Source organism: Helianthus annuus, chromosome 12, assembly GCF_002127325.2.
Source record: "Helianthus annuus cultivar XRQ/B chromosome 12, HanXRQr2.0-SUNRISE, whole genome shotgun sequence".
Taxonomy (NCBI): Eukaryota; Viridiplantae; Streptophyta; class Magnoliopsida; order Asterales; family Asteraceae; genus Helianthus; species Helianthus annuus.
In genome coordinates this window covers 134,647,915-134,657,858 of record NC_035444.2, presented here as the reverse complement: position 1 = coordinate 134,657,858, position 9,944 = coordinate 134,647,915, and the positions used below count along the sequence as shown (strand labels likewise).

The 9,944-nt window shown below is 38.7% G+C and overlaps 1 long non-coding RNA gene across 1 annotated transcript; it reads left to right on the top strand.

Annotated features, from left to right (window-relative positions):
* Positions 1-3,587: 3,587 nt before the first annotated feature.
* On the top strand, positions 3,588-4,813 carry LOC118484897. Its single transcript, XR_004874948.1, has 2 exons — positions 3,588-3,670; positions 4,616-4,813. It is a non-coding gene; the product is annotated as an uncharacterized LOC118484897 (long non-coding RNA).
* The last annotated feature ends 5,131 nt before the right edge of the window (positions 4,814-9,944 follow it).

Here is a 9,944-nt window from a genome sequence, read left to right as displayed (position 1 = left end):
TTTTTTTAAATAAACTATATTATAAAATCAAGTATTATTTTATTATTAACATTAGTATAGTATTGCTATATTTAAAAAATAATATTTATAAAAAAACTTACAAAAAAGTGCTATAACAAAGCTAGTTATGTAATTATAAAGTGTTGTTATGAAAAATGTATTGTGCTAGTTTTTAAGTCTTTATATATGTTAATATTTTACATGTCCTTGTTATGTGCTGCTATTGTTTTCGTTTTTGCTCATTTCGAGACCCTATTTGAAGATGAACTTGTTATGTGATGATCATGTAATTGGAATGTGTTGTTATTAATCTACAAAATTAAAAAAAAAAACATGAAATTAGGGATTTTCATGGAGTATAATAAAACTACAAAAATACCCTTGTTAGTACTTTAAAGTTATGTCATTTGCCCCACAACTATTGCTTCCTACCATTTTTATACTATATATGATTTGTATACGATCTTAAGGCTTGATTTATATACCTTATAGTTTTAGTTATAAATTTATAATAATAATAATATAGTATAAAAAAATTGAAAAATTCAATTACAAAATCAAGTAAAACGGATCGCTGATGCGTGGTCGAAAACCGGTGCCTAATCGTATTTAAGTTTGCGTTTTTACATAAACTTGAGCTTCGAATTGCCTACTTTGATATGATTTGTGTTTTTGCAGGTTAACAAAGTTTAAGAAGCATTTTGGAAGCTTTACGGAGCATCGAGACGGAAAACGGATCAACCGAGAGCGAGACATAAGAAAAACAGAAAACAAGGTTTAGAGGGCTCGTCGGCGACGCCCACCATAAATGCCCGTCGGCTGGTTTGAGTCGTAGGCAGTAGTTTAGGCCGTCTGGAGTTTTTTGACTATCCAGGGGTCGTCGGCGACGCCTTTCCCTGATGCCAAACGGGAATTCTTCAATTTTGATGTTTGGGGATGGGTTATATCCATGTTTTTGGGGGGTTTTTCGAGGAGTTACGTATTATTTGAGTTGGAAACACCATCTTGGAGCCAAGAACACCCCTACCTTCATCATTCTTCCATACGAATCATCCGAATCATCACCTTCAATCCTAATCCTAATCCACCACCATCACCATCATCATCACCCAATCCATTATCCCTTCACTTCAATCATCCACTACAAACCCTAACCATCATCATCATCATTCATCAAAGCTTCAAGATGTTCAATTTCAAGCGTCAATCATCCGGTGATAAAGTTCTGTCTACCATGAGCGGCTAATTGTCGTGTGTTTGAATTGAATTTGTGAATTGTCGAATGAGTTATGAAATTTGACTTTGCGAAATGAATTTGTGCACTTATGCCTTATCAATTGGTAGGATTTACATGTTCTTGGTAACGAAGTGCATTGTGATCCATCATCTAAGACATTGATAGCTCTTGGCACCTAAGTCACGCGACACTAAATTTGTTAACCATATATGCAATTGAGTTAAATCTAAAACGTGTAGAAACCCTAGGTCTTCAATTACCGAATCGGGTGTGAACCTTGTTCTCCAATTATTGTTTACATCAATCAATCAAGTTTTTATGTAATCACAAGTATTATAGTATCATAGTTTTCGTAGTTAATCATTTTAATATTAAACTTGTCGGTTTAATCCGACACTCTTTGTAACACCCCAAAAATATTAGAAATTAATATTTATTTACATATGGTATATATGTTGGTTTTAACCGAAGAATTATGTAACTAGGATTTACTAACCTACTTAATAATTATTAACAATAAGGAAACTTGAAGTAAATTGGCCCAATTATAAACCTTTAAATGTTGAGGGACTAAAAATGGGCAATTGGAATAAAGTTTTATATAAAACAAACAATAAACAAAACACACACACAAGTGTGTGTGTGTCTGGTCGATTTCATCGGGAGCCAAGGAGAAGCTCTTGCAAAAACCCTAAACTCCTAAAATTGATCAAAATCAAGAGAAATCAAGCATAGAGATTTGGGGCTTTAACTAAATTCATGATCACCTAGCTTAGGGGATCACAAGGTATGTCAAATTTTGTCATTTGGTGATATCTTAAATTCTTGGTGAACACTCATAATCAAAATTCTTGATTGAATGTTGGATGTATGAGTGATATTGTGCTGAATCCATATTTAGGAACAAACACTAGTTGAAAACTTGATGAATTAGTGTTAAAAACTAGGAATTTGATGAACACTCATATATGTGTTAAGTGGGTTTTTTTATACAATGTGATGAACACATGAATTTGAATGTTAGATTATGAAAAACTAATGTTTTGATGCAAGTTGTTAATATTGTTCATGAATGCTAAACATAAGGGCTAAACTTGATGAGTTAAAACTTGGTTAAAAGTTAATCATGAACTAGATAAAAGATGTATAAAAATCATGCCCGCAAGGTGTTTGTTAAAATGCCTAAACAAATGCTAATATGTCGAAAATTTCGAATGAAATGCGTAATTGAATAATATGGCAAATTATGTGTGATATGTAATGATATGAGTTCTAAACAAGTTGTTGATGGAAATCTATAGGCAAAGCGGGTGAATCTTCAAGCGACCAAGTTGGATCAGACGCGCGCTTGAAGGATAAGCTATAAGGTACGCGACTTGTTGTTTCGTTACATTTAATGTAGACAAACTTAGTCTTAGATATGTTTAACGTTGATATAGCAAAAATGTATGTGTTTGGTAAGTCATCGAAGTGATGAATTCACTCGACAACCAAACGGGTCAAAATAGATAGTTAGAATATGTTGACATTGTTGTAGCGAAAATGTATGTGTTTGGTAGGTCATTGAAGTGATGGAATTCACTCGACAACCAAACGGGTCAAAAATGGATAGCTAGAAGAATAGCGATTTTAAGTGACTCGAATGTCACGCAACAAATCGGTAAATTAATGCGTAAGCCAAGAAACGGACACGCCAAAATTTGAGTGATGAACCTTGGAATGGGTCAAAACTTAGAAAACTTGATTTTATTAAAATTTGATAGATAAACGTATGCTTGAAATGAAGATATCAAGCATGATAGAAACGCGTACGCAAGCCATGTGATGGAAGCGAAATATGTTAGACTTATAAACCTGGAATGGGTAAAATTGGCAAAGGATAAATCCTTGTCTTAAAATATGTGCAATGGTGTTATAGTGAAACGGGTCGAATAATTATATAAGTGATTTATAAGCCGTTAGCTTATAAATTGTTGCAAACCCGAGTATTAGTCATTTAGGCGTATGCATTACGGTTGTACAGAAATGAAAATCGTGTAAAACGGATGTGTATATTGAAAGTTATGCTAATTATAAGTTGGAAGTTGGATAAAATACATAGCTGGGCAAATGCAGCTCCAAGAAAGGACCTTACTATCGAAATTGGGGTTTAGCGTCATGCGACGGGAAGGAGATGTCATCGTCGCGTCCCGCGACGTTTGTCGCGGCCCGCGACAGAGTCTCCCTTCCCGGTCGCGCCCCGCGAGAAGGTCAAAAGTTGTCAAAAATTTTATATTTTGATTGTTTTGTTTAAGGAACTTGTTTAGACATGTTTCAAAGCCTTCATAACTAATGTTTATGTTGGTTTTAACTATAGGAGAATGAAGTAAGTCTCTCGGATGAGGATCAAGAGTTGCACAAGAACCGAACACAATTATGGTGATCTATAATGAGGTTACAACCTCCATACATGACTTCTATGAGACTTCTGATATTATTGGACTGATAATACCTTAATACTATAACTAATAAACTTAACAGAAAATGCGAGCTTAACTGATTAATAGTTAAAACGTTCAAAACGAGACTCTGTTCGACAACAGTCCCATTCGCACAGATGGCACATCCGCACGAATGGCACATCCGTCCCAAACAGCCTTTTACGAACTATTCGTATTTCCATTACTGACATTTTGATTTCATGTTTCTTGTCACTGACAGTCAGAATACACTTCTGTTTATTTTACTTACTATTTTCCTAATAATACTAAGTACTTAAATTCTGTAACCTTAATTCCTCCAACTCCGACTCACACCTTTGTTCACCCTGTAGGGTAACCTCGATGTTCCTGTACTAAACCAATCACCCCTTTGCTCGCGGGGTAGAATAACCTCGGTGTTCCTGTACTACGTTCGTCTACTCCTGCTAAAACTCGCTCACTAGGATTCTATCGAAGAATTAGCAAAACTATGAGTATACTCAAAACCCCTTTTTTCTTTTACACAATTTGGGGTGCAACATGCTATCCTATCAACTTACACTTAAACTTTTATTCCTAATGCACAAGCAATCCTAATACATGCATGCAGTTATACTTGATGCTTTAATTTGGGTTTGTACGTTTTGTGTTGAACTTGTCATTAAATTCGTACGAGCCTACCCTTGACATGTATAGCGCTATAGGAGTAACGCACCGCCTGTGAACGTTGGGTCATGTTAAGTCTTTTTGCGTTAAACTTTGGGTTGACTACTTTGTTCACATTCCATTTTATTTTTTATCTTGTTAAGTTAGCTTGCCATGAGGATTCGTTTAAACTTATTTAACTATGCTATGTATGAAAAACTTGTATGCTCGCCAATGCCTTATGTGTTGATCTATACTTTATAACATGTTGCAGGATGATGCTGATGATTAACTGGGCGTAGTGACGAGGCCTTAGATACACATTTAGAAATCATAGATTTAAACTTGTTATATCAATTTTGTAATACGCTTTGTTGTACTTTGTTTTGTTGTACTTGAAACTTGATGTATTTGAAATTCCTATTGTAACCCAACTTTTGAAATGAAATGAAATCAGTTTATGTTAATTTTATTGTCACTTTTAGTGTTGTGTGCAATGAGCAATCTATCTTCATCTCACTCGGATATTTCCGCCATCGGTTGGGGTGTGACATAAACCTATATAGAATTCTAGCCTATTTTTTAAAGAATGGTTTGGTTTTTTTATCTAGTAACTACGAAGGCAACTAACAAAGAAAGCAAAAGAGAAAGATGATGAGAAAAACTCACACACAAAAACTGCTGAAGAACACGAGCATCATCCTGATATGAGCCAAGGTATATATATTTTTATATCACTTTATACGCACTTTTTGTTGCCTTTTGCTAAAGAAATATTCAACATAGGCTTAAATTGGTTTATATTGAATTTTCCGGAAAAAACTAACTTCGATTTATAACCGTTTGCTACTTACTTCGATTTGTAATCGTTTTGTACTCCGAGATTCTATATAAATAAAGGGTTATGTTATACTAAATACATTTCTCATCACACAGCACCACTGCACGCTTAAACGCTTTATATTCGCAAACGCTCAACGCTAACGCAACATGAATCACAGAGAATTATGCTACTTTACTTATCGAGTGTGTTTGTTTATTCGGTAACCACTCTCGCCTTTGCACTCGCTTATCGCAACACAAACTTGAAAACGCGAATTTATTTATATTGTTTATGCTAATTGTGTGTTTGTTTGTTTAAATATGTTATATGTGGTTGTTATACGCTCAAACGCAAACTTTGGCAACCCGATTATCACATCGAAACGCAACACAACGCAATACACTTTATCTCGCTAAAATACTTAAAGTACTTACACTAACTAATGTAACAAAACGCATTAAACGAGCATCCTACACGCGAAACGGAGCTTTCCCCCACCAAACTGGCACCTTCGAACGAAGCCAGTAGCTTCGTATGAAGGCAGCAGGTTCGAACCAAGTGACCAGCCTCCCTCTATAAATACTCCCTCACTTCTCCATTTCACTCATTGCTGCCATTTCATACTGAAACGCTGCCGAATTGTTGTCCGATTGTTTTCAAGTAAGATTTATCATTTTTACATGATTACACAACGTTTTCCACTACGATTTTCCACAACATTTACTTCGATTTCATCTAAACTTCAGGGTTTTCACTTAAAACTTCACCTTTTTACTTAAAACTTCATCTTAACTTCTATATTTCATGACAAATCTTCATCTTTTTCATCAAATCTTCTTCATCTACCACTGATCTACACTTGAACGAGAGATTTGGGTTTAGCCTTGGCTTCCCAAGTTGTAGATCTGAAGATCTCATACTCACCAAGTGTTAGATCTAAGTGAAAACACCTTTTAGACTTGATTTTCACACTAAAACGGACCTAAAATGACACATATTTCGTTCACTGGATAGTGGAACGAGGTGGTGTCGAAACCGTCTTGAATAGGAATCGAAAATACATCCGATTCAAATGAAGACACAGCTCCGAACGCCAAGAATAGCCACGAATGCGAGCTGGACTGTTCAGTGCGAAGCCCGGCTTCGTACGAAGGCACACATGGCTTCGTACGTAGGCACTGCCTTCATACGAAGGCACTGGTTTCACACATCACAGCCCGATTCTCATCCGTGACTCAGACAAAGACCTCTTCGACTCTAAGTTTAATCAGTAGCTTAAAGTTGGAGGGATGAACACTCGATTTTCCGAAGACAGACGCGAAGCACACTCGATTTTGGAGAACGGAAGCCACACCTGTGCGAAGACCCACCTTCGTACGAAGGAACAGCTTCGTACGAAGCCTCTGTTTTCCCACCAACACTCCGATTTTTGACCGTTTCAGCACTTTGGAGGACATACGCTTCTGTTCCCGTACGCAGGCTGATCCGGCGCTCCCTTCAATCCACTTCAGAACGTGTTTACTTGATAGACACGCACTGTGAGTATACTCGAACCCTTTTTCGCTTAACACACTTTTGGGTGTTACATACGTTCTCTGTCAAAAACACAACACTTAAACGCTTTACAAACGCTAGCCGCACTCGCATGTTATATGTGATTAGTTGAATACTTGTTGCTTTGTTATACAGTGATGACTTGCCTTCCGTCTTTAGCAATGATTGTACTATAGTTTGGACTCAGCACCTGTTTAGTCAAGGGTTGCTAAGGATCACACACTTTACTTCACTTATTCGCCTCGGTGAACTTGTGTCGCGCATACTCTACTCGCAGTCATGTGGATAGCTAGTATCATTGTGATAGTTACTTGTTTCACCCGTTACGTGTTTCATGCTGGTTATGCGTAAACGCTTTTTATACTATACTTATGCTAAACTTGTGTACTCACCTGTACATTATTGTACTGACTTTATTTTAACGTATGTGACAGGTTGATGATTATCGTACGCTGCAAACGGATAGGAAGTCTAGAAACCCACAATAAAATTTAGGTTGTCGGACTTGTTTTTGTTTGAGAGATGTGAACTGCGTTATGACTCTTTGTTGAAATATTTGTTTATTAGTATGGGATAATGAACCTTTTAAATATTGTCATTAAATTAGTCGTTATGGATTCTCTTGAGCAATCTGGTTCGTCTAGTGCCGCGCCCCGATGATTCCCCCATCGGTTGGGGTGTGACAGATTGGTATCAGAGCCATAACTATAAGGAATTAGGTCGAGTCGTGTGGAACTGACCTAATCTATAGTCTAAGTACTAAAACATACCCTTCCTACGAACCCACTTGGGGCTTCGTACGAACCCACTTGGGGCTTCGTACGAACCCACTTGGGGCTTCGTACGAACCCACTTGGGGCTTCGTACGAACCCACATGTTGTTGTACTCTTGTTCGAACCTACATTATCGCACCTTCGTACGAACCCACTCGTTATACTTTGGTTCGAACCCATGTTACCCCTTCGTACGAACTCACTAGCTTCGTACGAAGGCAACCTGTCCTAAGGTTTAAATGTTTAATTGCCTTTCCTAAGGCTAACACAACGCACACGTTTGAAGATACTTGTGTAACACTAATGAGTGATTGTGTCGAGAATAGGTGTGAAAACCAAGAACTCTCGATAAGATCACTCATCCCGCATATTTTACTCTCAGCACGAGAAACTTTGGTTGAGCTAGGAGTGATATCCATATCTCGACGGAAATCTCCATCTCTATCTCGTGGTTTTACCACAGTTAGGAGCGAAGTTGTTAAGTTAGGGGTGAAACCCGCATCTTAATAACTTGTTCCACTCCCTACTTTGATTTTCAAAAATCTCACCAAAGTCTCAACTATTCCGATGAGCCGAGTCACGTAGTAACTGGAAGGATGAATGTCGTTCACCGCATTGCAATGAGAGCATAGTCTATTAGGCCATTGCGTGTACTCGAGTTGTTGTGAATAGTTGAATCACTTTGGGCAGTCGATGTTTAACACCCAAGACACTCCATCTATTTATAGCCTGCAATCGCCGATTTTTACGCGTCATCGATTTTAGTGTGTTAATGTGTTTTAAAGTTACGCTTTATGGTTCCGATTATCGCTTTCCGCTATCCAAAACACGCACAACCCGCACAGCTCTCACAATCTAAAATGCTAACTAATCGCGAACGAACTAAGAAGCCTCATACACTAAACTACTCGCCTATGATACGCTATATCACTCACACACGCTATGCTACGATACGCGCTACGCTTATTTGAAAAGAAAGTGAATACGTGCAAAATATGTGTTTATGTGAATTGTGTGAATTATGTGCTCATATGTGCCTATGTGTATACGTGCAAATACATGATTATGTGAATTATATGTATACGTGAATATGTGCCTACGTGTTCCTGAGCTTTATGTGAAAATAATAATAATAGATATGTTGTATGAAATGTTAAACTTTTCAACGAAACCCAATATAATTGAATCTCATCTAATCCCTTGAGATGACATCTGCCACAGGACTCACGCTTGACAATGTCGTCCTTTGGATCCCACACTCGTCGAACTGTTCAGAGGAACAATGCTGACAAACGCATCGCCTCTCTCATGGCCAAGGAAATGGCCAAGGTGATACCTCAAATCATTAGTGAAATCAATGCTGCCAGTAGTACTTCTTCTATTGATTCCAAGAAAGACTCGCCTAAAGCTCCATTCAGCTTCAAGCAGTTCAAAGCCTGTGGTCCTGCAAACTTTACTGGTGAAGATGGACCCAGTGCAATGTTTCAGTGGTTCGATGCGATCAAAGTTACTTTCCGTCAAAGCGGATGTCCTGAGAATCTCCTCACTGTGAACGCCACTGGAGTCTTTCAGTTAAGGGCACTTGATTGGTGGACCGCCATGCGCAACAGGCGCGGAAATGATGCAGCTTAAGGTCTCATATGGGAGGAGCTCAGGGAGCTCATGATGAAGGAATTCTGTCCTCCCCATGAAGTCCAGAAGCTGGAGAATGAATTCTGGAACATCAAGCAAGATGGAGGTGATAACTCTGGTCTCACCGCCCGATTCAAGCAGTTGAGCATCATCTGTCCAAGTCAGGTGGACACACCCGAGAAAGCTATCAAAAGTACATTCGCGCTCTCCCCAACTGTGTCTCTGATTTTGTTCAAGCAGCGAAACCTGCAACTTTCGAGGAAACCAATCAACTCCCAGCTGAGATCAACGACAAGCGAGTCTTAGCTGGAGTTTTCAAAACCTCGACCAAGAGTCTCAACTAGGTTACTGCAGCTCCAAGCACCGACTCTGCTCCATGTTAAGCTCCAAAGTCTAGCCGCCAAAGCCGTAAGTGAAGGAACAACAACAAGAACTGCACGGTAGTCGCAGCGCCGCCCAACACACAGACTCGACAGGTTGCTATACCCAACGCACTGCCTGCTAAGCGTACATATACTTGTACCCACCCTCTGTGCCCTACCTGTATTATCATCATCCAACCGGGGCCAACTGCCGTTTCTGTATCAATTGCAATCTCTATGGGCACTTCACAGCTCACTGCCGCTCAGGCCCTCGTCAGCAAGCTCTTCAAGCTCTGCCAGCACCGCCAGCTCAACCTCTTGCTCCTCAAGTCAACCAGGCTCTTCCAACACAAGCTGCTAATGCACATGTCTGCTACACTTGTGGTGACCCAAACCACTTTGCAATTGTCTGCCCACACCGTGTTGTGAAACAAGAGCCACCACAGCAACAACAACAA